This window comes from Rhynchophorus ferrugineus, unplaced genomic scaffold (assembly GCF_030347505.1).
Source record: "Rhynchophorus ferrugineus isolate W39M unplaced genomic scaffold, kcgeb_rfMv2 rfM6, whole genome shotgun sequence".
NCBI lineage: Eukaryota > Metazoa > Arthropoda > Insecta > Coleoptera > Curculionidae > Rhynchophorus > Rhynchophorus ferrugineus.
In genome coordinates this window covers 34,511,182-34,538,746 of record NW_027472585.1, presented here as the reverse complement: position 1 = coordinate 34,538,746, position 27,565 = coordinate 34,511,182, and positions in this window count along the sequence as shown.

Here is a 27,565-nt window from a genome sequence, read left to right as displayed (position 1 = left end):
CCACCATCGACTGCCCAAGCCTCGTCTTCAGGTAACTCCGCTGCCATCCTTTTTATCTTTGTATTTTTCTAATTTTTTATATTGTCAATAAATAACGGTCACATCATGTAAACACCACTGTTTCATTTCGATTTACCTCCATTCACCGAGCCACATCATTTTACCCTAAAGTGGTGACCCCGACGTGATCTTTCGCAAAATTGGGTTTGGACTCGTGAATGGAGGGTACGTAGAAAATGGTGTATTTTACGTGACCGTTATATATTTTTTTTTTGTTTCAAAATTTTAAATATTTTTAATTCGATTCGTTTTCAATTTTACCTTCAAGGCTCATTTTCATTTTATTCCGATTAATTTCATTATTTCCAATTCATTTTTTAAAATTTTTTTTTTGTCAAAATTTTTATTTCACAATCTTTTGGAATATTTTTACGTCACTGCTTAATCATCAGCGTCTCGGCTAAACATTTCTTTCGGCGCTATGTTTAAATCATAATGTCTTCCCTCGCTCGCCGTCTCCGTCATAATGGCAGATATTTTGATTTAAAAGGCTTTGGGCAGCTTCGGTCGGATACCGTCGTTATTTGTTTTTTCTGAATTAACCTAACGTATGTGACTACGGATTAGTCACAGAGCAGCTCCAGAAGCTAGGTACCGATTGCAGTCACCGTAGACTCGTTATGTCTTCGCTGAAGTACCAGAATTGCTAACGTCTCGTCGTCGAAGAAAATAAGCTACCACGTCGTCGAACAGTCGATCCTCCCACAGCGTCGATAACGGGAGCCCTGTCTGAAGAATAGCTTGTTTTCAACGTCGTCGATGGACCACATTCAAGTGCCAAAGCGACGATGATGCAACGGTATCTGTAGGACCGGAAGATATCAACAGCCGTACCAGATCACAACCGTTTCCAACTATCATATTTTTTCAAAGCCCAGTTTACACAGCACATTTTGTTTAGTATATGTTTTTTTTTGTATTTGATATTTTTTGCAAACATTTTTGTATTTTTGTTGAAGTAATTTTATGTAAAATTCTGGCAGGGGAGTATTGTAGCGAATTGAGGCATGTCGAATTTTACATCGTGGAATAACGGTCTACAAAATACCCAGAAATATAATCCCAGATGTTGAACACGGGCGGGGTGCCAACTGGAACCCGACAACGAATAGCTGGCGGCAACCCCGAGACGTTTATCTGGGATATTACTGAAGGGTATTTCGGTCATTCAGTGCTCAACCCTCGTTTGGTTAAGACGTGCCACCATCGACTGCCCAAGCCTCGTCTTCAGGTAACTCCGCTGCCATCCTTTTTATCTTTGTATTTTTCTAATTTTTTATATTGTCAATAAATAACGGTCACATCATGTAAACACCACTGTTTCATTTCGATTTACCTCCATTCACCGAGCCACATCATTTTACCCTAAAGAACAGTCGAGAAATAATTCACCAACAAAGAAAAAATGTCCCTAGCTTTGTCAAATTACATCTATCAGTCTGCCACGCTTCAATAACTTCACTATTCAACTCAAAAATATTTCCTGACATATTTGGATTAATGTTTTCCTTTTCCTTCGCCACGGCTAAAATAAAGGCATGCTATATTTTTCGAATCAGTTACATATAAGTAACAAATTAACAATTGTAAGCCTTTTATAAGGCTTACAATTTAAAAAACAGTTGGAAATCGTACCCCTGTTAAGCAATGCTCTTCTACATTTCGGTTTGAAGTTATCCTGTATAAAATTGTAGCGACCTTGAGGCATGTCGAATTTTACATCGTGGAATAACGGTCTACAAAATACTCAGAAATATAATCCCAGATGTTGAACACGGGCGGGGTGCCAGCAGCGCCAATTAGAACCCGACAACGAATAGCTGGCGGCAACCCCGAGACGTTTATCTGGGATGTTATTGAAGGGTATTTCGCGCATTCAGTGCTGAACCCTCGTTTGGTTTAGACGTGCCACCATCGACTGCCCAAGCCTCGTCTCCAGGGTAACACCGCTGCCATCCGTTTTATCATTTGTATTTTTATAGTTTTATATTACTTCAATAAATAACGGTCACATAATGTAAACACCACTGTTTCATTTCGTTTTACCTCCATTCACCGAGCCATATCCAATTTACCCTAAAAAATGTACATTACAAACCCTTTTGCTCTTATTTAAGATATCACAGAAGATTCCCATTAGTCTTTTATTATTTATTGCTAAAAGTCATTTCTGACATAGAGTTGGATCCGTAGGAAAGCTGGGCATTCTATTTGAAACGCTACTACATCCTGGCACGCAACACCTGAGATGTCTTCAAATTTAAACAAATCATTTTAACTAAAAAAGAACCATAACACACAGTTAACAAAATAAGAATATTTAACACGTAAGTTCATAAGTTTTTTAAGTTTGCTTTGTCAGCTATGTCGGAAAATGCTCCTGTTCGAAATACGCGCTTTCAACAAAAGCTTTGTCGAACAAAACTAAACCACAATTCTTTGTATATAAATCATATTGTTTCTATAGGAAGCATATAATTACCAAACAAGTCTAAAAGATTCAGTAACTTCTTGATTATTTCCACCACAAATAAACACACGCCTTCTTATTTTCTAGAATAGACTTCTCAGAGCAGAAAGTGACAAATTTCAGCTTTGCTATCAGATTTATACCTCGAGCCACCTAGATGCAAATGAACAAACTAAAACACTGTTTCAGATGCGCCCATTTAAGATACTCTTTTAAATTCTCAATATTTTGTGAATAAATTCGCGATCTAAAGAGGTAACAGCCTGGTATACAACATGCTGTGGCGACCGCCACGACCCTTTAGGCCACCACCAATTCACCATCAACAACTACAAAGGTTGGCAACGCCGGTGGATTGGTACCATGCAGTTCCAGGGTATAAAAGACCATCAGGACGACGTCTCGCTCTCTTTTCTTATCACCGTCCCCCTGTAACAGTACCACTTCCACAGCGCTACCGTACTTCCTTCACCTTAACCTAATATCCTGTCAATTCTCCCTTCGACCACATGTATCAATCGTAAGTTAAAATAAACAACTTTGATTCAACCAGTGTTTTTAGTTCCCGTGCAAATTCCTTCCAAAAATAGTAGTGAGTGTTCTGATAAATAATCGCAGCGGCAGCCACACATTTCGACCGATTGACCGACCCGACGAACTACAATGCTATAAATCTAACCAACTGAATCTGAATTGTCGAATAGTATTACTATATATTTTATGTCTTTCAGTAACCAAGTACCAGGAGCTCTTTATGAAAAACCCTCTACTGAACCCGGAAAAAGCTAGTCTCGTTTATACCGTACATATCGTTATGAAACGTTCTATTAAACTTTATTGTCGCTCTGTCACACGTCAATAAAAATAATTCATTTCGTAATCCGATTTCACCATTTTGTTGTCCGAATTCAAACTTTCGAAATATTTTAAAATATTAACGACCGACCGAACCGACACAGGGAGAGATAGAAAAAAATATATCTCAAAGCACACAAGAGCGCCTTTTAATTCACTCCATTTAGTAATCGAATTCGAAACGAAAATGTCCAATAACAGTTTTAATTATAAATCCTACCTCGGTAATTGCGAATTACATAAAAGCAATTTGGTTCTAATTACTTTAATAAAACTAGTCCGGCCGAGGGGAAAAACGCGGGATATAATTTTATTCAATTAGTAGCGGTGTTACGGGTCCGTTGTTGCAACGGGCGAAGGTGTTGCTTTGTCTCGGAACAGTTAGAACCAGTTTGGTGTTATTTGTTTTTCCTATGTAGGCACTTGTTATTTTTAGTTTTGTTGGGAACACCACTCATAGATGTTGTTTTAGTTTAAATAAAGAAGTTAAACGCTGGCAGGAATCTCTTCCCCGGTTAAAACGTTTAACGCTTTAAGGATTAGAAATTGCTTCGAAGGAAATGTTATACCGTTTACTTCTCTTTCTTACTTCTCTTTGGAATATTTATTATCATAATATTATATATAGGCCTATAAATTTATTTTAAGGGTTTTACAATAGATGGCGAGACTGTGTATTAATAGGACAATTGAAAAGTCCCCGGACTACCATTATAAAACACATTTTTTTGGCATAATTAGTTTTTTTTTATCCAACATAATTGCCTTCAAGGGTGATACACTGACTATAGCGACCTTCCAGCTTTTCGATACAATTTTTGTAGTACGATTTGTCCTTTGTTTCAAAATAGGCCTCAGTTTCGGCGATCACAACTTCATTCGACGAAAATTTCTTCCCAGCGAGTATTCTTTTGAGATCTTCTATTCTTTTGACAGGAAATAACGCTGGGGGTCAGATCTGGAGAATACAGTGGATGAGGAAGCAATTCGAAGCCCAATTCTTGGATTTTCAACACGGTGCATTGTCTTGGTGAAGCAGCACTTTCTTTTTCTTCAAATGCGGCCATTTTTCGGCGATTTCGTCTTTCAAACGGTCCAATAACGCTAGGTAATAGCACTGTTGGTGGTCCTTCCTTTTTCAAAGAATTCAATGAAAATTATTTCATGCGCATCCCAAAATACAGACGCCATAATTTGCCAGCCGACTCTTGCGTTTTCCCACGTTTTGGAGCAGGTTAATCGTGTGCAGTCTACTCGGATGATTGTCGATTGAACTTCGGAGTGAAATGATGTAGGCATGTTTCATCCATTCTCAAATATTGACGCAAAAACTCGGGTTTATTACGCTTGATCATCTTCAAACACTGTTCCAAATCATCAACTCGTCGTTGTTTTTGATAAAAAGTGAGTTCGCGCGGCAATCACTTTGCACAGAGCTTTTTCATACCCAAATATTCATGAATGATATGATGTACACGTTCAGTTGATATCTTTAGAGTGTCTGCTATTTCATTCGGTTTCGATTTACGGTCACTTAATCAACGGTTACTATTTTGGGCGTCTACTGCGTTAACCGTCTTCGGTGATCATTTCATCACGTCTAAACTTAGCATACCAACCCTTGATTGTTGATTTTCCTGGAGCAGTGTCCGGAAACTCGGCATCAAGCCAAGTTTTTGCTTCAACTGCTATTGTTTCCCTTCAAAAGTCAGTATTTTATCAACACGCGAAATTCCTTTTCATCCATTTTTTTCACAATGACAAAAGTTGCTTCACTTAAAATGCTATAATTCACAAAGTGAAAACTTGACGTGTTTTATCGCATCGGGCACATTTGTAACCAACCTCATGTTGAAACTTCACTCTTTAGTATGTGTTCTTTCATCGAAATGTAAACAAAAACATTTTTAAGAGCGTTGAAAATATCTGAATTTATACCGAGTATATAGCATTTCGTTTGAGCGAAGTACTGCGCGATAAACAACCCGAATACATCAATGTTGTTCTTCAGTTTGATATAAATGTTGCAAAACCGTAGAACATTAAAATAGGCTACTTCATCCGCAGTATTCTTCAGAGATTGTTCCTTTCGATTACTACGAAAAAACGCGCTGACACATGGAGACCCTCAACAGATCGATCACCCTCTGGAGTTGAAATCCATATATTGTTTGAAAGAGGAAAATTAACGGTTATCCATGGACTATACTATGAATATATACCACCGTACCAATTTTTCACAATAAATATTCCAATGAAAAAATATCGTTTAAAACTAATCTATAGGCCAATAAGATATTATCGCAGTATTGGAAAGAGAGGCTTGACGGAAATGTTTTTGAGGGCAAAGTTTGCACTCTTCATGAATTACAAGAAGTAAAAATGCTTTCAAAGTATGGCAATCAATTTGTAGTGTTCTTAGTATCGACGTTATGTTTTATAAAATCCACAATTACCAATATATATTAGATGCTTTAAAAGTTGTTAAGTTTAATCTTAGTCAATTTATTATTTAATTTGACGCCTTTAATTATTGTGTCCAGTCATATAAATTTTACACTTCGTAGAATATGATATTTATGCACATGAAAAGGTAGTCTCCATTTAGTATTATTGCGTTATTAAGTGCCTACAGCCAATAATCAAAGAACGCTATTACGTTATTTCACATACTACTTTTGTTTGATTTGAAGAAATTTGCTGCTAAAATTCATGAAACACTTTTCTAAAGTTATTGTGTTGCTGATCTCATATATCCCAATTGTCGCTACTAGTTTCAACAATATAAAATCGATAATTTTGACGTTGATGTCAAGGAAAGGTCTAGACGACCAAAGAAACTCGAAGACAATGGCTTGCAAAACTTACTAAGATAACATCATTAATTTTTTGCTAAGCAAACATTAAGAATTTTCTGTGGTACTCGTTTATCAAATATTATTTTTATACGCCAGTACAAAACATAAAAATAAATATCAGATATTAGTACCACTTTATTTATTAGTGAAAGCTAGCCATTTACACCAATATTACGCAAGAACATTCTAATCATACAGCTAATATTTTACATTATCCATCTGTAATAAAATATAATTACGTAAATCCGTATATTCAGATATATTAAGTAATTGATTAGTTATTATATCAGACTGACTGTGACAAAACGGAAATATTATTAAAATAAAACGCACATAGTTTATTTTTTCGTCGAACATGATTCTTGTAGAGCCTTTGAACCATTTTTTCTATCTGCCTTAATTATCCTTAATAGACCTACTAAGACATAATTACCCAACTATATGGTTAAGAACTAATTATACAATAAGAGCCAATCGAATAAGAGTAGTTCTTAATATCGTTTAGTCACCAAAAATCGTATCCGCCTGACTATTTTAAAATAATAAAATAATAAAACCAATTCAAAAAATTGACAATGTAAGTGAAGGCTACGATTCATTTCTTACCACATAAACAACACAAATAACTCTTATATACCAAAACTTACTCATTATGTCAAACAGCAATCAAAATGTCATATAATAAAATACAAACGTCAGTTGTTGGACAATCTCGAAATATAAATATCAACCCCAGCATAAAAATATGTTTTATCAAATAAGTTAATTTATAATAAACTAGATTAAAATATACATAATTGTTTTGAACTTGAACCATGAACAACCATTATCTAGACTTTATATCTGTTTGTTCAGCTAAAGCACATACTTTAGTTGTTCAAATCAAATTGCGCCGTAAGCCTGAAGTAAGAAGTTCGGACTAGTGATTTAGGTAAGCCACTTAAATTGTGTTCCTTTCTGATGCACCAAACAGTTGGAACTAGTTTAAAGCTACTTGTTTCTCTTATGTATGTAGTGTAATTTGAGGTATGTAGGGAAGGTGTATTTTCTGCAAAAAAAAATAAGGTGTAGAGAGTGACTTAAATTACTTGTGTTTTATAAATTTCATTAGGCTTTCCTACTTAAAATGTTTTTATATTATTGGAAATTATATTGGATATTTCTTGAATAACTTAAGCATTATTTTAGTTAAACAAAAAAACCGAAAAATTAAAAGGTAACTCCTTAACGAACAACTAAACAATCATGACTATATTTCTTTTTACAAGTAATTAATTATTTCTCTTAGGGTAGTCTTCCTGTTATTCCCAACTTGCTAATTTTAATTTTATATTTAACCTATATTTTAGCATTACTGTCAATATGATATAAAATAAAATTATTTAATAGAATTTATTATTTATTCTATTGTCTCTCTAAATTGAAAAACAATCATTTAAGAGAGTATTTTTATGAAATTTGATATGCAGAAACAACTCTGATCTTTTTGATTTAATTAACATAATATAGCCAGTAAAATGAGAAAATATATCTATATCTTATACCATTACACTAGTAATTATTATCTTAAATATATTATTAAATCTGCGACGAATTTGACGAAAGACTAGTCAGATGATATTCATAATAACTCATAAATACTGGTTATTTCTCAACTTCATTCAAAAATAGGATTCTTCAGTTCCTTGAGTAACTTAACTACTACCTGTTCTACTGAGCATATAAAAAACTTAATTATTCGGTGAATATAAAAGTAAATGAAGGACAAGAACATGTTTCGCGTAAGAAAGAAAACATATGAGTTTGCAGGCAGTCTAATTCAAAAGACAATGTGAAGAGCTCCCGAAAGTTGTGAAAGAAGACCGTAAAGCCTACAAATTATTCGACCACGCAACAACCAAAACCTCAATTAAAGTAGTGCTTTATTGAGTAGTGGGGGTTAAAACAAGCGATCGTTGAAACGTGTGATCTTTCAGATATCGAGAGATGGTACATCATGGTACAAAACGTCATAGCCAGAGAGAAATAGCTGAAATCGCTAGTAAATGGATAGCCAGATAACATATAACTACTGCGGAAAAAGTGATAGCAGAACTCAACATACACTTGAGTAATACCGCTTCGACAAAAACAGTATGGCGAGAGCTTCCAAAGCTAGTATTCATGGAAAGCTTGCGATTGCGAAACTTTAGTGAAGAATAGTGTCTCGGTACCTCATTAATAAATATAAACTGTGTGTATGTCAACCGTTCAAATTATTTAGTCCATTCTTTGTATATCTACCATCCCAATGTATTAATGACTCTCTTTTTTACTTCATCACTGTTTATAACAATAGTTCCATAACAAAATAAGAAATATAAATATACATTTTGTGCAGGAATCTTTTGATGTATGATGGTAGGACGTACGTGATGATAACATAAGGAGTAATGGTATAAATGTATTGCTTGCGGAAATCGTGGGACTTTTCTACCATGGGATTTTGAGCAAGAATTGGAACAGCACAATCACTGTCACTCTGGAACTAATATAACGTATCATTAAAATACTTAATTTTATGATTGCACATTATCTAATTTAACAGTATCTCTTATCCGCATAGAAGTCATAAATAGTTTTAATGTTCAGCCTAAATACAGGACCGTATAAATAAATAACAGGTCAATTGAAAAGTCCCCGCCCTGACACATAGATGGCGTTACTAGAATTAAATCCACATGTATTTAGTTAGACCTAACCCTCAAAAGATGCGTGTATAAATTTGACAGCTGTCGGATTATTAGTTTGTGAATTATAGTATATTGAGTGAAACAATTTTTGTTATTGTGAAATAAATGGACAAAATGGAGTTTCGCGTGTTGACAAAATATTGCCTTTTGAAGGGAAAAAATAGTGTTGAAGCAAAAACTTGGCTTGACGCAGAGTTTCCGGACACTGCCCCATGAAAATCAACCATCAAGGACTGATATGCTAAATTTAGACGTGGTGAAATAAGCACCGAAGACGGTGAACGCAGTGGACGCCCAAAAGAGGCTGTTACCGACGAAAACATTTAAAAAATCCACAAAATGATTTTAACAGAGAAAGCTCTGTGCAAAGTGGGTGCCGCGCGAGTTCGCTTTTGACCAACAACAATGACTAGTTGATGATTCGGAGCAGTGTTTGAAGATGATCAAACGTAATAAATCCGAGTTTTTGCGTCGATATGTGACAACGGATGAAACGTGGCTCCATAATTTGACAAAATGACTCCGAAGTCCAATTGACAATCATCCGAGTCGACTGCACACGATAAACACGCTCCAAAGCGTGGTAAAACGCAACAGTCGGTTGGCAAGGTTATGGCGTCTGTATTTTGGGATGCACATGGAATAATTTTCATTGACTGTCTTGAAAAAGGAAGGATCATCAACAGCGATTATTACATAGCGTTATTGGACCGTTTGAAGGACGAAATCTCCGAAAAACTGCCGCATTTGAAGAAAAAGAAAGTGCTGCTTCACTAAGACAATGCACTGTGTCACAAGTCAGTGAAAACGATGGCAAAAATCGAATGAAGAAGTAATCGCCTAAACTAATGCCTATTTTGAAGCAATCAGTGTATTACCCTTGGAGGTAATTATGTGGAATAAAAAATAATAATTTTGCCAAAAAAATGTGTTTTACTATGGTAGGCCGGGCACTAGAACAAGGTATATTTAATTTTTATTGCATATAAAGAAATTAAAGATTCGCATAGCCTGAGAAAATCTCTGTCGCCCGAATACTTAATATAATCTGTAATTAAAATTAAATGCATGTTTCTAGCAGCTTCATTGATGTATCTTCCGATGATTATACATAGCTTAAAACGTTTTGTAACACCGCCTTGCCATTTAGCGAAGAGTCGTAGTTTTCCGAATCAATCAATGGCATTCTTGTGATGTGGGGGCATGTAGTCGGCGTAAAAGGTTAAACGGATTGACATTCAAAAGCGAAATCGCCACGGAAAAATGCCGGCGTATTCCCCGACGGCTGCCACGACGACAACATTTTATACAGAATTAAATACGAAATAGGTTAGCGAGACTGCTCGAAGTCTTTTTCCATCGTCCAATTTCTCTTTATGCGCTAAAGTTGGAGGACGGCAGATTGGACGAATTTTTTCCTTCTTCCTTAATTTCACACTCCCTTATCTCTCACGAGCCATCACGCAAACCGAATCTATTTATACATAATACATTGTACATAATCCGTCACAGTGGCGTATCAAAATATTTTCTTGTGCAAAAATATAATTAAATGATTATTAGTTAGCGAGTAGATTAGTCATGCAGAATCATTTTTTTGTAATTTGAAGGTCGAATCACAATATAGATTATATAAACTTAGGACAATTTCCTTTCTACTTTTTACCAACTAGGGCTTATCTGGATTAGTCCTACTCTTTAACGTGGTCTCCGAACGACGGTCCTCGGTTAAGCCTACTAGCCAGTGATCAACTTGGAGATCATCCCAAACAACATCCGGTCTTACCCAGCTTGGTTACAGGCGTGATTAATTTTCCTTGTCATATTTTACGCTGTTGCCTTTTGGACAATCATAATTATAAACAATCACAAACCTAATTTTAGAATCATGCCTTAGCAGAATTATGATCCGCGACTTTTGCAATAGTGGGAAAACCATTCTGACCTTGACCTATTTTTATTGACCTATTTTTACCTAGAATCTATCTATTGTTTATCTAATATTGTACTATAACTATAATCTCAATTATATTCATTAACTTCATCACTTCTTAACATTTATTTCTTCTACAAGTATATATTGTTTCAAAAACAAATATTCTTTTGTTTCAGAAATTGGAGACAGGAAATTGAACCTTTATGGTGATATAAGTCATCTTATCTGGAAAATATGGAGGATGTGAAATAAGTCACCTAATGAAAATCATTTGAAATGTAGAGATAACTTAGTATATCAAAGGTAATATAAAATATTAAATTATTGCTTTAAACCTTGCTTAGGTGAATTTTTATCAGCAATCTGACCAATAGATAAGGTGAAAATGTGAAGTATCAAATGTAAATCAGCATTTAACATTATTGTATACAATAGTGTATCCAGATCCTAATCGTAGAATGTTCAAAGTTGTATCTCAAAAAATCAGCCAGTGAAGCCTTTCAAATACTTTTAGAAACTTGTGGTGCTGCGGCTTCAATGATTTCAAAGGAGTAATTTTGATGTCAATGATAAAGAACAGCTTGGAGGAATAAAAAAGTTCGAAACAATTAATGGTTGTCTTATTAGAGAGATACCCAGCTCAAGCTCTTATAATATTTTTAAACAGCTTAGCAATGATGAGTACACTGTTTCCAGGCATTTACATGTGGTGGGAAAGATCCAAAAGGTAGACCAAAGATTACGGAATTCCAACTATGTCAACTCCTCGGTTCTATTACGTGCCAGATAACAAACAAATTTATCATTGAATCATAATCCCAATATTATTAGTTTTATTCAAGTGAATAACTAAGCTGTTAATTTTTAATCTATCAACATTTATTCTGAGTGTGCTTGACCAACTTCATTCAAAAATCGAAGGTGTTATAATAACACAATTTTTATTATCATCATGCCATGAGTAACCATTGGGTATATTGGTCCCATTCTAAAATATCGATCTCTCATCTAAACACACAAATTGAAACAATAAGTCCTCCTTGATTTTGTTATGTGCTTTTAAAAACGGTGTTATTTTAAAGGCACTCTCTGGAAGTTCCGTTAGACCTCTTCCAAATTAACAGTTTACTCTGAAATACTTTTATTAAATTATGCTTATATAGACAAAATTACTTATTGGTTTTATACATTTTATATATTTGATTTCTGATAAAGCCAACATCAAGCTGATCTTCATTCATCACTCGCTTTTCGGTCACATTCAACATGCAAACAGAATTGTATCTGTTTTTAAATATATGTTAATAATATGAGACGGAAAACATTGTCTGATTCTAAAATGAATTTACAAATTGCGGCCTCCTGATGACACGAGTTCACTGTTATTTTTAAGACTCTATTGAATGTCTGTAATTTTTGTATATATGCAAGCAGCTTTACACCATATAATCCCATTTTAAAAATATATCTATAATATTCTACGGCACTGGACCGCATACATACAAAATTCGATGTGGAAATACCGCGGCGGACTCCCCGAAGTCAGCTCCACCATCTGACTGACTAAAATTTTATCTGCTCCACCGTCGAGCTAATTTATGATTCTTGAGGGGTGAAAACACTCGCTCGTCATCCCTTTTCCCTTATGCACTTACCGAGTACGCTGACTAATATCCCGATACGAGGTGGGACGTCTTCGACGGCGCACTTCCACTATTCAGAGGGTGCGATATGGGTGCAAGCGATGACGTCGCTTCCGTTCGGGGACGATAAATTTAGAAATGCGAATGACCCTGTCAGGGAAAAGATGTTGGATTGTCTAAAAAAAGATGTTTTTGATGTGACGATTTCGAGATCTGGCATTCTCCGTGTTCGAACACGATTTTTAACAAAACTTAATGATAAGGGAATGTAAAGATTTGGTCGATGTCCTTATAGATATTACAATCAACAAGAAAATAATATATGTTTGATTAACTTATAATTCCTATGAAGGTAAAAAGATATGTTTAGCTATATTTTTAGATGTAGCACAAGCTTTCAATAAGGTATAGCATGACGACCTTGTTTAAAAGCTACAGAACATGTTGCCAAAACAACACAGACTATTAAACTATCATATTACCATCACAATGTTTAGAGTCAAACAAATCTACAATAAGAGAAGATAAGAAGTGTATTTGAAGCTCATTATTTATCAACTTTGCATATGTGATATACCAAAAAATGGAAAACATAACAATTGCTACATTTGCTGAATATGCTGCAATGCTTGTTGTCGTATACAATAGCGAAGAAATTACACATAAATTACAACAGGCAAATGACAATATAAATAATTGGACACAAACCTAGCAAATAAAAATTAACGAAAGTAAATCTATTCATATGCAGTTCATATATAATCAGACCGTACAAGTAACAATAACAATAAATAAAACTATAATTTCATATAGGAATAATAATAAGTATCTCCATATTAATCTTGATGCAGAACTTTGCTGGAAGTAAAATGTAAAAATGAAAAGAACTCAAGTTCAAATATAGAAAAATGCCTTGGTTAATTGAAAGAAAATCACAATTATCAGTATATGATAAATTGATATTATATAAGCAATTATTGAAACCTATATGTATCTAGGGAAGGTGTTCCGCGAAAAGTAATAAAAATACAAGTTTTCCAGAACAAGGTCTTGAGAAGTATACACCAAGACCTTCAGATAACAACTGCCACTCAGAAAATCACAAGAATATATGAGAGACTCCATTGGCATATCAATAGCGAAGTATTACAACTCATGGGTAATGCCAGAACAGGACACAGACTCTAAAGAATCAAACCATTTGTCCTTGTGTAGTGCAGTGAGCTGAAATTGATACAAGAACGGCAGTGTTAATGCAAAAACATTTTTACATCAGATGCTAAGATAGGGCCGATGGGTCTTCCTAGATATATACCTAGATTTAAGTTATTGTAACGACAAATTGTAGATTAATCGGCAACATGTAATAAATAACTAATAAAAAAAATTAGGTGTAGTATAGTTATAGTATTAATTATTTGTTAATTTATTCACAAAAATACAAAACAGTTAATCTCACGTTGATTCTCTATAATAGTAATATCTACATTTATATAATGTGTTTTCTGTTGCATAATTCCTTCAGCATATCTTTATTAAAATAGTAAAAAAGAAATGCGACAATAAAAACTAGCAAGAAAGAAAAGAAAGAAATGTCAAAACAAAACACAAAGCAAATCAATGTATCGTTTTGCGAAATTTTTAAATTGAATGAAATTTTATAAACTATTTGGAGTATATTTGCTCTAGGGAATTGCATTAAAAATAAGACAGTTGAACTTAACACTAATTAACGTTGGACGTACTTTAATTAAAGTTCCCTTTAACATAATAATAATCATAACTATATCGTTTATAAAAACATTTATAATTGCACTCAAGGATTGTATCTGTACTATTTTACATTTAAAACAAGTTGAATAACAGGTCAATAGAAAAGTCCCCGGCCTACCATAATAAAACACATTTTTTGGCAAAATTGGATTTTTTTTTCAACATAATTCCCTTCAAGGGTGATACACTGATTATAGCGACTTTCCAAGTTTTCAATACCATTTCGGTAGTACGATTTGTCCTTTGCTTCAAAATAGACCTCAGTTTCGGCGATCACCTCTTCATTCGACGAAAATTTCTTCCCAGCGAGCATTCTTTTGAGATCTGAGAACAGGGAATAGTAGATCAGATATAAATCCTACTAAATTTGACTACATCTTTGGGCAAAACTAAAAAATAACAAATAATTCAGTGTTCTCAAATTTATATAGAAAATTCCAAAAAAATTATTATTGCAGGATTTTTGTTTAATTTTCAGATTTATCATAGCTGCATATTTTAAATCAAAAACACAATATTGGAGAAAACGATTAAACAAATATGGGAGGTTGTCCATTTATGATCCGTACGGTAATTTCAGTTTGAGATATAATCAATATCCATAAATACCAGAAGGGCTAACTAGATACTTCTCCAAGCCATCGGCACTCGCGGAATGCAAAAACTTCTCCTTTGTCCCACCCGTCCCGTACATTTCCGAAAATCCCCCATAAATCCCCGACAAACAAAAAAACAAAACCGAAACAAAATGTTTTAATGATTCCCTTATCTTTTGTGCGCATATTCCGTTGTAAATGAGGGTAACAATTTAGCCGCAAAATTGAACCCTTATTAAAACTTTCCGCTCACATAAAACATTAAACTCGTCAACTGTTCCTAATAAAACAACCGAAAAAAAAGTAATCCGCCACGAAAAAGTCAGCTCTCGGACAAACGAAATCGGGACCAATTGGATTTGGGTTCGTTATTTTTTTCCTCTTCTCGCAGGATGAGCATCAGATTTAGTAAACAAATCTGCTGGAACAAAATAGGTCAATACAATCTGGAACATATACTTTTATAATAATTAGGGTTGGGAACTTTCGACTATCGACTGTTTAGTAATTGACTACTTTTTACTATCGACTGTTTTAGTTGCTATTTTTGGTTCGACTGTTTTTACCACTTTTTACTAGTGATTGCAGTCCACTATTTTCAGTCGCTATTTTATTACTATCCGACTGATTTTATTACTATTTACTATCAACTGTTTCAGTCGTGTACTTTTAGTTACTGTTTTTAGTTCTACTAGTTTTATTCGATTATTAGTTAACATTCTGGCTGTTGCAACCTTGACAAAAAAGTACCGAATTTATGCTTACATAGATTTATATGTAATAGATATGGTTTTATGATTGTATATTAATATAGCAGCATTTTGGAACGATATTTTTCAAGATTGTTAATAGAGCAAAAAGATTAAAATTGTGAATCATAAATAGTAAAATAATTTTGACAATTTTTATGGCAACAATAGGTAAATTTTTTTGATTGACTTTTTGGTTTAGATCTGTAGCGAATTGAGGCATGTCGAATTTTACATCGTGGAATAACGGTCTACAAAATACCCAGAAATATAATCCCAGATGTTGAACACGGGCGGGGTGCCAATTGGAACCCGACACCGAATAGCTGGCGGCAACCCCGAGACGTTTATCTGGGATATTACTGAAAGGTATTTCGGTCATTCAGTGCTCAACCCTCGTTCGGTTAAGACGTGCCACCATCGACTGCCCAAGCCTCGTCTTCAGGTAACTCCGCTGCCATCCGTTTTATTTATTTGTATTTTCACATTTTTTATTTTGCCAATAAATAACGGTCACATTATGTAAACACCACTGTTTCATTTCGATTTACCTCCATTCACCGAGCCACATCATTTTTTACCCTAAAGTGGTGACCCCGACGTGATCTTTCGCAAAATTGGGTTTGGACTCGTGAATGGAGGGTACGTAGAAAATGGTGTATTTTACGGGACCGTTATATTTTTTTTGTTTCAAAATTTTAAATATTTTTCATTCGATTCCTTTTCAATTTTACCTTCAAGATTCATTTTCATTTTATTCCGATTAATTTCATTATTTCCAATTAATTTTTTAAAATTTTTTGTCAAAATTTTTATTTCACAATCTTTTGGAATATTTTTACATCACTGCTTAATCATCAGCGTCTCGGCTAAACATTTCTTTCGGCGCTATGTTTAAATCATAATGTCTTCCTTCGCTCGCCGTCTCCGTCATAATGGCAGATATTTTGATTTAAAAGGCTTTGGGCAGCTTCGGTCGGATACCGTCGTTATTTGTTTTTTATGAATTAACCTAACGTATGTGACTACGGATTAGTCACAGAGCAGCTCCAGAAGCTAGGTACCGATTGCAGTCACCGTAGACTCGTTATGTCTTCGCCGAAGTACCAGAATTGCTAACGTCTCGTCGTCGAAGAAAATAAGCTACCACGTCGTCGAACAGTCGATCCTCCCACAGCGTCGATTACGGGAGTCCTGTCTGAAGAATAGCTTGTTTTCAACGTCGTCGATGGACCACATTCAAGTGCCAAAGCGACGATGATGCAACGGTATCTGTAGGACCGGAAGATATCAACAGCCGTACCAGATCACAACCGTTTCGAACTATCATATTTTTTCAAAGCCCAGTTTACACAGCACATTTTGTTTGGTATATGTTTTTTTTTGTATTTGATATTTTTTGCAAACATTTTTGTATTTTTGTTGAAGTAATTTTATGTAAAATTCTGGCAGGGGAGTATTGTAGCGAATTGAGGCATGTCGAATTTTACATCGTGGAATAACGGTCTACAAAATACCCAGAAATATAATCTCAGATGTTGAACACGGGCGGGGTGCCAATTGGAACCCGACACCGAATAGCTGGCGGCAACCCCGAGACGTTTATCTGGGATATTATTGAAGGGTATTTCGGTCATTCAGTGCTCAACCCTCGTTCGGTTAAGACGTGCCACCATCGACTGCCCAAGCCTCGTCTTCAGGTAACTCCGCTGCCATCCGTTTTATTTATTTGTATTTTCACATTTTTTATTTTGCCAATAAATAACGGTCACATTATGTAAACACCACTGTTTCATTTCGATTTACCTCCATTCACCGAGCCACATCATTTTTTACCCTAAAAAATAAAGTATTTATTTTATTTAAAAAGCTGTAGTAGTTATTGTGCGATCATTTTTAATTATCGCCATGGATTAGTTTTTTTCTATGATCAGGTATATGTATAATTTTTATTTAATAGTTATGGTTATTGTAGATTTTTGGTTTTTAGGTTTTGTATAAGTTCTATTGTATTGTCTATATTTATTATAGTAAATTATTTAAAAATAGCAATAAACATATTAAAATATGATAAAAATTTTGTGGCGTATTATTATATTTCATAGAAAAATGCAATTCCTTTGTACAGATCCACAGAACAGTCAAATATAAAAGTAATTCTACTTCTTTTAAAATTAAATTATTAATTGCATGTTAATAGTATTCAGTATTTTTTTCTTTTCTTTTTTAAAGTTAGTACGTGAATATATATGTATATCTCCGTCTCGTTTATACTACCGTTGGAAAATATAAACATATATAAAATTAACTGTCCCAACAATTATCTCTGTCCTTTCTTCTATCACAATTTATACAGGATATGATTCGTCCATCTTCGTCTGACATCGCGAATTGAAAAAAAAAAACAGTCAAACCGTACATTTGACTGAAAATAGTAATTACTATTTTCAGTCGGTAGTTTTTTGACTATCGACTGTTTTGCGATTATCGACGTTTTCAGTCGATAGTTCGCAATGCTACTTTTAACCATCAGTTTTTATAGTATAGACATTAACGTTTCAAGATTACTAAAAAGAATCATCATAGGATTAAACATAAAATGTCATATACACTAACAATTCATAATTAGATAGAAAAAATAGTTTTGAGAAAAAAACTAAATTTTAATCTAAAATTGGGTTAATCGGCAACGCTTGACCTTTCTTCCCTTGAGCTTTGTAGAAGTAACAGAAGCTCACAGCTCAGAGTAGTCATTTCGAATTTTGTTGCGTATATATAATAGCAAATGTGTAAGCTTCATTTACCAATTGTAATGCACATAAGGCTCATAATTTTCATTTATTAGCAAAAAGAATTCATTAAAAATGTTAAAAACCTATATAACTAACAAACTCACTTTTTGTTCTTAGAATCATCTTCATTTTATTCCTTAAAGTTTGTGAATATATAGAGTTTAGGGCATCTGAGTTAAGTATGAGATGCACATGTGTATTTTGATCAGCAATATCTAATGATCATGTAAAACCGGTGACTTTAATGTCAATGATTAAAAAGGACCTGGAATACCAACAATTTGCAAGACTTGCAAAATATCGATTTTGCAAGACTTACTGGAATAAATATCCGCAATACTATCAAAATGTTGCTCTATAATAACTACCTTTTTTCGAAAACACTTTATTACTTTGGAAGTTGTCTACCAACAAAATCCCTTTTTCATTCCAAAAAAATATCGCTAAAAACTTCTTCATCGATTTATATTATACTCCTTATAGTATTATTTTCAGTCAGAATCGTAGTTATAGACCCAAATCTTACATATCCTAGTGATGAAGATATACATAGTTAAAGCGTTGTTACTCACAGGTCGCACTGGAATGTGTTTTTGATCAATTAATAGCGAATACTTTTTTCAAACTCTGGTTGACATAACTATGTATGTATGAGGACTTTTTTGTGGCACCTTCAAGGTACTTTTTATTTGTTCTGGTCTAAAACTAGGCGGTAGAAAGTATGACGCATACCTCGGAGACTCGCGGAGACTTGCCCTAAAGTAACAAGTTGAGGTTATGTATAACTGCCTCTGGGCATACCAATACACTAAACCGAAACCGCCCCACAGTTTACCCCTGTGAATCGCTACTGCTACTGCATTAAATTTGGGGATATGGAACTCGCTAACTGGGCAGCTGTTATTGGGCACGACGACCCGGTGAAGAAATAGATAGTGAAACTAACTATATATTCGCGAACTTGAGTTAGCTCACGACTGGGTGCTGTCGTATGGGGGTAAAAGTTATGACTTCACCGACGGTGAGGTCGTTTCAGCCTGGAAAAGGGAAGTCAGCGGTGACGCGGTGCTAAGGTCCCAACACGTCAACCAGCTCGTGAACAAGCGCGTTTTCAGAAGAACTTGAGCTGAGTTGTTGTTTGTGAAAGGACTGAGATATGAAGTAATCAAACCATAAAGCATTTAAGGTTTTCATGAGGAACTTATTTTGGAAAATTTGAAGGTGTTTCACCTGGTTGGTTGTAACAAACTTGAAGTATATAAGATCCGTAGAGGAGTACGGAATGAATTAACATCTTGTAAAATAAGCATTTGATGAAGATGAGAAGTCTGCTAGAAGGGCGGATCTGAGAAGATAGCACGTTTGCATCCCCAAACCTTCCTGGACTTGAGAATGCCAACCGAAACGTCGGCCGAAATAGAGACCGTTACGTGATGTTATCCAGCCATGTAATTGTTGTATAGCGCTTCTTATGGAAAATGATATTCAACCTCCAGAATTTGAATCACTTGACTGCATGGTTGAGCTGCTTCTGAAAGCTTTCTTGAATGGTAACCTCGAGCCTCGGGCCGTGAATAAAGTAGTGTCGTCAGCGTATAACGAGACGACAATGTGTTATTTTCTCGGCAAATCTAAAATAAAGAGTTTAGATAAGGCTGGGGTAATCTTCAAAGTACTGACAACTCTTTGAAGCACTTTCTACAGTCTCCACATTACAGGTGTAATGTAGTTAAGTAAATAAGTTAAGGCGGTCATAGAGACATTTTTACGCAACTACAGATATCCTAATTAAAAACAGTTCACTAGAAGAATATTATAATAATTTCGAATTTGCCTGATCTAAATCTTTATTTCTACCTCGAATACCGGAAAACTTAGTAAATGCGAGTGACCAGTAAGGTGAATGATTTCACCAGGACATTAAAGAAATGGAGAAAAGATACCAAGTAAGATGGAACAGTTTAATGATATCAGACTACTGTTAGGGGCTTCAGGGAGACATACCATTCCCCTCTCACAAGCGCAAATGTACAAAAAAAAGCCTCTCTGGGTAAAATGTATAATTTTGGCATGTGCTAACGAACGTACAATAGATTAAAAAAATATGTACTGTTAATAGTTTGTAAATCAAATATCTGCCTTAACATATTTACCCAAATTGCCCAGATTCGGCACAACCAAGAATATAAAGATTACGTCACAAGACCTAAACAGCTCTTAGAATATTTCAGAATCATTTTTCATAAGAACATTTTGTAATCATACATTTTTATTTCTATTACCAGATTTAGATTTATTTGTATTATATATAAATTGTTAATTTTGTTAATACATTTTAAATTATTTCTCAAAAGGATAGTACCTTTATGTTCAGATGTTCATGAAATATTAAACATGTACGTAACTAATAAATTACTTTCATAAGCCCCAGTTAAATTTTCCATGTGTTTTGTTTCCACAACCTTAACGAAAAAACACCGTTCCCTATGGAATGCAGCAACCATTTACCCTTCTCAAATTTGAAGGTGTTAATCATTAACGCTGCAAAAACTACCTGAGGTTCGTTAACCCAGGATATAAGTTCGTCTTCATCCGCCTATTCCCAACTATTCTAAAAATTCCCTACTGTATCAGGACGTATGTTGTCCCTTGATGGAACTAAGGCATCATACGAGACGGCGTAAACATTTTATTTTTATCTTGCACTGATATTTGGCCGCGGTCCTGCTTCCAGACCCAAAAGCAGCGGAATAAACAAGAACGGTGTTGTAATTAAAGCCAGAATTAATCGTTCGACTTGTTAGAGTTTTGTCTCGTTTCCTGTCAGCTGCTTTCGATTGTGATTTGAGAGAGTTGCGGATAAGAACTGACAAATACACGATCGAACGGACGGTTTTATTTCTTCTTTATTTAAATCGGTCTGATTCTTATGATATTATAAAGTATTTAAGTTAAAATACGACATTAAACAGCTATTATTTCAGTTCGTTTATCGTTTTTATTCGCTTCAGCTGCAATATCAGGAGTAAGCTAAAGATTTATTACTGTGTGATATTGAATACAAGGCTAAACACTTCGAGATATCTAAAAAATTAAATTGATTATGCATATTACTAGAATATAAATAGGTTCTGCTTACTCATTATAGAGATATTGTAATTGTGCTGTTGATTAAAAAGATACATAGTTCTATTTCCTCATTCTTTGATATTTAGTTGAAATGCGTGCTATATGTTTATGTTATATAAAAAGAGTGACTCTGTATAAGTTCATATAATTTTAAACGAAAGATTCATCTCCATTAGATATATCCAGTCTCCTACGCACTTTGATTAACTTTCATTGGGGCGCCTATAGGATCACATTACTAAAATATTTATGAAGCAGTGACGCTAAACAAATTGGAGTATGGCTTCCAATGCTTCTTTTCCACTGTCCCCTCTTACTTAAATAAATTGAACCCAATCCATAACTCAGATCTTAGAATCACCCTGGGTGCCTTCCAGACTACTCCAGTAGACAACTTCTGCTTTGGCCGAAATCTCATCGCTAGAAACCAGACGGGAACTGCTTCTTTTGATTAAATATGCAAGCTCTTTGATATTTAAATAAAGGCTGCCTCATTACAGACACTTACTATCAAGCACCAAACTCCAGACTCGGCTCTAGATAGGGGCTTTTGTCATAGATTCTATACAGTGTGTAGATATTTTTCCGCCGATATATACTTCCGAAGATAGTTTGGCTTCTTGGCGGCTGTCGATCTCATCATGAGGAGATAATTCTGACTCTAAAAATATCACCTGAACACTTTTCATATTCTTGGACGGTTCCAAGAGCAATGTCTATATGGGGGCAGCATTTATATCGGTGATGTTGGAAGGGCACTTCAGGCTCCCCGTTTCATCGAGTGTATTGACGGCTGAACTGTTTACCATCTATAGGGCACTGACCTCAATACAAGATGTGCAAGATAACGATTAGTTTTCTCCTCCCATTCAATGACCTCTTTAAAGTGCCTCCAAGCATATCTACCTCTACACCCGTTAGGAGTGCTTATCCGTGAACTAACCTCTAAATTCGAAAAGAGCGAAAACTATTACCTTTATATGACTCTCTTCTCATTCTTTTTCATTAAAAATTAAAAAGCGGATTACTTAGCGAAGAAGAGGGGGGGATCTTTTACTGAAAATATCCTCTTCTGGAGTAGAGATATGAAGCACCACTCTACAAGAATCTTTAGACATCTAGATCAAGTTAGATGAAATATAACGGAAAACAACAAGCTTTAGGAAGTGAAAAAGAGTATTATCAGGGCATCAATACCACTAACATCAGCAGGCGCAACTTAAGCTTATTCTCGTGTCTCAGAATTGGTCACTGAAAACTTACCCATGTGTTTCGCATTAAGGGAAGAAGTCCAAATACATACTGATCGAATGCCGAAGATACAACTCGCAAAGACGGTGGGTCAACCTGGCATAGACGATGCAACAGTGTATTAGGCTAGAGAACCTGGACAAGCTGATTAATTTTCTGACTGGACAGCAGGAATACTACTAGAAATATAATAGTATGCATATAGAATATGGATGTTCGTTAGAATTTTTTGTATCTTGTATCCTTGTCACTGTTATGGGTGGTGCGATCATTATACTGTAGCATTCATAAATGTATGCATCTGTATGCTTTTACATATTTTACTTGTCATCTTCCAACATACTTGTAATAACATTGTATACTTTAACTGATAACTGATACTGTATTTATGTTGTCTATTGTATATCTGTAAATAAACCCTAAATAGCCCCGGAGGCTGATGGTTCTATAATATATAAATAAATAAATAAATAATCCATTAGATGTCTAAATTTTCTCACATATCAAAAAAATCTAACATTAAAATTATGCTAATGGGAGTCAAGCAAGTTCCCGAATATGTATTTACTCCTAAGAAGCTCGAGAGTTCCTAAGGGATCAGCATTCTAAATTTGCCTGAGGAATGTCTCCTATAACATTCGAAGTCAGCATATGTTCATTTTATAGAAGATATAAACACATCGTCAACTTATCCTTAAGACGTGAATAGAATAGATTAAATATTGAACTTATTTTACATTCTCTATCTGAGTTGCGAATTATTCTCTAACTACTGATATTAATTGGATTCCTAGTGGTCATAACTAGATTCTTCCCAATATTTTGGGTTTTGTCTCACCTAGAGATGAATTTTTGTCCTGTAAAAAACATATTTTCGCCTCAGTATGAAGGTATTATAAACTAGAGCAAGCTAATTACTTAATGACATCATCATAGGCAATAAATAATCGCATTTCTGAATATAATTAAACTAAGCCATAAGTTGTTTGTTACCAGAAAGCGTTACTTTCATATGTACTTCTCTGAATTCTTGTGAACATGATGAACTCGTAAAGAAGCTTCGCTGAAATAGCGCTACTATTTACATCTACATATTACGTTACTAGCATCATGACTTCCTTAAATCGTCTTATTTGCACCAACACAAGTAAAGTATATTAAATATTATTCTGTTGTAATCATAATAATCTTACGACGCATATTCTAATCATCTTCTTGTAATTGCTTAAGCAATAACTCTTCTACCTTCATTGATACTCTGGTGTCATAGCTAATAAATTCTTCCGTATCATGATTGACTTTTCGGTAGCCCTATTTAACAAAAAGATAAAGGTTGGACTATAAGTTTTTGTAATTTTATTCAAGAATAACTTCTGCCTTTATTTTTTGTCTCCATTACTTTGCCAAAGGAGGAGGTAATTTTGGAGTCAATGACAAGGCTCGAGAGTAAAAAACAATGAATCACAAGATGTTTTAACCAAAAGCCAATTCAAACGCTCAAATAACTTTCAAGCAGCCTAAGTAGTTGATGACCTAAGAGGTGAGGGAAAATGGCTACCACATGAATTTACTGAAAATGCCCTTTGGTGCCGTTTCAACATCGCAGTTTTATCGCTATCCCAGCAGGAAAGAAATATTTTCCGTTACGTATTGGATCTAACTACGACAATCACAAATTCAAAAAGCCATTCTTTATATTATTTGTCATTCATCGTATTTCTTCTTGATTAGTCGAGGAGAACCATCCACATCGATACACAAGAGATACATTAATGATCATATAATATGGTGGAATCACCAAGTAGTATATAACGAACTGTGGGAATTTAATAAAATTATACTGGAGATGTCTACCGATGCTAGTTGAATATATTTAATGACGTATTATTGTAAACACAAAGTCATATTCTTGTAATACAACGCTTGACCACACATTGTAACAGTTGTGAAAGGTACACTATAACAGCTTGAATGGGAAGTTCTGTCGTACCCGGTGGCTAATCCAGAAATAGCGCTTTCTGGTTAACGCTTGTTCAGATCGCAGCATGTATTGCTGTTAAACTGAACCTTGTTCTTTCGACTCTATATCGACATTTTGCCAGAGAGAGATAGAAAAATGTTTTGATTATATAGATTTACTTACCAATTTTCTCAATAAATACTTTTTTGAAGTAATTTTTTTACGAATGAGTACATCAAACTACCTAATATTGATAACGAACATGAACAAGTGCTTTGAGAAACTGATTTTATAGGTTTTGAGTTTTTTAACATTAATTTTTTGATTTCTAAATCTTCCTGAACTAAAGTATTCGTACAAAGCCAGAACTTCCGCGTGTATCAACAAATCAACGTGAGCCAACTTATTGTCTTTAAGATGTTGAATTGTTTGGGGCATACTCACATAAACTTCTGATTTTAAAAAACACCATAAGAAAAGTCTGGTGCTGTTAAATCCGGAGATTTGCCATGCTAAATCAAAACTTCGCGAACTTATTCTTCGTGGAAAAACGTCATTCAATAATTGAGTGAAATACTGATGCAATGAGAACGTTTTATCGATATATTACTTACTATTGATTTAAGATAAACAAAACTCCACAAATAACGCTTAGTTGACTCATTATTTTGATTACAGTTTAGTCAAATGATACGTTATAAATATAATTCCTAACAATAGCCAATTACATGAATATAGTTAAAGAAATGTCAGAATATGTGATCCCAACTATTGAAAATTGCCTAGTACTTACGGTTTTATATCATGTGTAATATAACTCTTTTTACAAGCAATAAAACTTAATGTTATCTAAATGATATCATTATAGGCAATCAAGGACAAAAGAAGTAAATATTTGTTGAAAATTTACTGTTGTTCCTCTCGCGTGACTGTAAAATTCTCCCATTGTCGAACATTTTAGCGAGACAGCCTAATATTAGATGATGTTTTATACCATACAGAAGAAGACATAAAGTTTTATTACTTAATTAGGAAAATGGTCGAGCCTGCTGATCTTCATAAAATATATTAATTCACTCGTATAAAACTTGTTTAAAACTGGCTTCATTCTATTTCGAGTTTATTGGAACGCTCTTCGGTATTTAACGTCAGCCTATTTGTAATTATTCCGTGAAATATGCTTACCAATTAAGCCATCGCTGTAATGTAAATAATATATTTGTTAGTAAAAGAATTAACAGGATCTTGTGTTTAGGTTTACATACAAGCTATATATTTTTAACATCATTATAACACATGGGCTGAAACGTCACATAGATAGTGCTAGTTATATTGCATTCACATAACTTTCAAGCAGCCTCAGTAGTTGATGACCTAAGAGGTGAGGGAAAATGGCTACTTTCAACTTCGCAGTTTTATTGATTTCCCGACAAAAAATTCAAAAAGCCATTTTTTTAATATTTGTATAGAATAACCAGCCACATCGATACACAAGAGGTATAATAATCGGCATACAATATGGTGGAATCACCAAGTATCAGTTCTAATCTTCAAGAGAAAGCTGTTAAAATTTCATGATATTCTATTAATATGTTTGTGAGTTATTGTACTAAGAGTGACACTACTTATGTTACAAAACAATGAATCAAAAACAATTTTGTGTTTTAATTTTCAACTGCTGCAAAAAAAATCTCGTGCAAGTGAAGCAATGTTTTCAAGCTATAAAAGTATTATCAGGCAAAAACAAAACATTAGTTTGCTGACTTCAACTGACCTAGCTGACCTGGTCGTAGAAACACCGATGATGTAGAACGCAGCCGTGACGTCCAAATGAGCTGGTAACACCAGAAAACATCAACAAAATCGTTTTGAATGATCGAAAAGTGAAGTTGCATGAGTTAACTAACATTGTAAAGATATCAAAAGAACCTGTTGGTTTTATGTTGCATAAGCATTTGACTATGAGGAAGCTCTGTTCAAGGTGGTTGCCGCATTTGCTCACTGTTGACCAAAAACAAGAACATGTTGATGATTCTAAGCAGTGTTTGGCCATGTTCAAACGTAACAAACCGAATTTTTGCGCTGATGTGTCACAATAGATGAAACATGGTTTCATGACTTCTGGTGACAGACCTATTTTGAGGCAAAAGATGAATCGTTCTACAAAAGTGGTATTGAGATGTTGGAGCGGCGCTGGAGTGATGACGCAGCCCATGTGTTACGTTGGTAGAGATAATTTATGGTACATAATATGTAGTCGCAATCACAATTTCCTTGATATATTACGTATTCTTATTAAGAAACAGATATAATAAAATACAGTTTTGTATTGTATTATTGGTATTGTCATTATAAAACTTATATATTATTGCTTTTGATGACCTTTCCATAAAAAAATAAATTCATATTGATACAAATTATTGGCCTGATTTAGTTCCGTCCCACTGCTTTAAACACACTCCAAGAACATTATACTTTTAAAGGGGTGAAATAAAGTTGGAAAAATGAATGGGACATAGAAAATGAACCGATCCTTAGCTAGATTCAAAGGACATGTGATATTTTCCAATATTAAGTAAGTAATTCAAAATTCACGGTTCTTGTTCTTTCCCTTTATAGAACATGAAAATAACGTGAAAAAATATAGACTTTCTGTGTGCTAAGTTTATTTTTTAAAATGTATTAATCTACAACTCTACAAGGAATATATACATCGGTTTAAATTAATTATTTAGACTAACCAATGAATCCCTAACACGAA